Source organism: Cucurbita maxima, unplaced genomic scaffold, assembly GCF_002738345.1.
Source record: "Cucurbita maxima cultivar Rimu unplaced genomic scaffold, Cmax_1.0 Cma_Scf00369, whole genome shotgun sequence".
NCBI lineage: Eukaryota > Viridiplantae > Streptophyta > Magnoliopsida > Cucurbitales > Cucurbitaceae > Cucurbita > Cucurbita maxima.
In genome coordinates, this window is record NW_019272385.1 from 29,203 (window position 1) to 30,935 (window position 1,733).

Here is a 1,733-nt window from a genome sequence, read left to right on the forward strand (position 1 = left end):
ACGAGGAGCTTCTGTACGATCATGCATCAAATAGATCCACGAAAATTTACTGAAATCATCAATGAAGCTAATATAATATTTAAAACCCCCAACAGATATAGGTGCAGGGCCCCAAACATCCGAAAAAATAAGTTCCAAAGGTGACGAAGACCTATGGAAAGAACTAGTATATGGTAACTGATGACTTTTTGCTGACTGACACGCATTACAAATTGACAAAGATGACTCACTAGCACACGAAATATTATTGAGACGCAAAATTGATTTTACTACTTGAGATGAAGGATGTCCAAGACGTGCATGCCATTGGTCGTGAGTAGTAGATCTGCTCACCAAGGCATGCTTGAGATCATTGACATCGGATGGCTTAATAGGATAAAGACCAGATTCACACCTCCCATCTAGGAGACTTTTCCTCGACCGTCGATCCTTTATAGAAAAATGCCAAGGATGGAATTCAAAAAATACGTCATTATCACGAGAAAATTTATGAACGGAAAGAAGATGTTTGGAAATTTCAGGCACATGCAAAATATTACGCAATTCAAGAGGACGAGTAGCAGTATTAATTAGAGAATGACCAGTATGCAAAACACGCAAACCTGCTCCATTGCCGACTTGAACTTGTTCATCTCCATGATAGCATTCACGCACAGCGAGACGATCTAGGTCACTGGTGATATGATCCGTAGCGCCTGTGTCAGTGTACCAATTTGGGTCAATCTTGTAAGAGGAAGTAGCCGCTAGTGCCGTGGGAGAAGCAGAAGAAGGTTCATCTTGATAGGACTCATCCATCCTATGCCAGCAGCGGATAGCAGTATGCCCCACTTTGCCACAGATCTGGCAGAAAGGACGAGTAGAAGGGTCACGACGATCACCAGCAGGACGAGAGGATGCATAACCTTGAGAACGACCACGACCACGATCCCTACGCCCACGATTCTTCTGCTGACCACCACGACTAGCATAATTGGCAGAAGATCCAAGATTTAACTGAAGTTCAGCCTGGTGTTGTAGTTGGCGAGCTTCATACGTCATTAAATGTGCAAACACATCATCAAGCGTGAGGGGTTCACTCTTGGTAGTCATTGAGGTGACGAAGGGATCATAGTCAGGGCCAAGACCAGCAAGAAGATACGCGATCACATCATCATCCTGCAAGACAGAGCCGGCGGCGGCCAACTCGGTGGCTAGCCCTTTGATCTTGCGAAAATAATTTGCAGCAGATTGATCTCGTTTCTTGGACGTGGCGAGCTCGAGTTGACGATGAAAACATCCGTTGCAGGGTATCCCACGCCTCCTTGGACGTAGTAGCAGCAACCATATCGTGAAGAATCTCCTCTGACATGGAGGAGAGAAGAACGCTAAGAACCTGTTGATCCTGATCATACCACTGATTATAGGCCGGATTAGAGACCATCTCAGCACCAGCCGCAGTTGAGGAAGGTACCAACTTGGCAGGTGCGACATTGGTGCCATCGAGGTAGCCCATAAGCTTCTTACTCCGTAGATAGGGGAGGAGCTGGGCGCGCCATATGATGAAGTTGTTTTTGGTTAGACGAATTGTGACAGCATGGTGTAGAGTGCTTGGGCCAAAAGTCTCCATTGTAGTTGAGACGGTGTTGGAGATGGTGGATGGAGAGGAGGAGGAAGATATGGTAGACATTTAAAAACTAAACCTTTGGCTCTGATACCATGTTAGGTTGAATGGCTCGATGACATAACCTAGGGTC

General features: G+C 45.9%; 1 non-coding gene across 1 annotated transcript; it reads right to left on the reverse strand.

The window, feature by feature from the left end:
* Positions 1-1,024: 1,024 nt before the first annotated feature.
* LOC111474433 lies at positions 1,025-1,164 on the reverse strand. Its single transcript, XR_002716013.1, has one exon. It is a non-coding gene; the product is annotated as a small nucleolar RNA Z247 (small nucleolar RNA).
* Between the last annotated feature and the right edge of the window lie 569 nt (positions 1,165-1,733).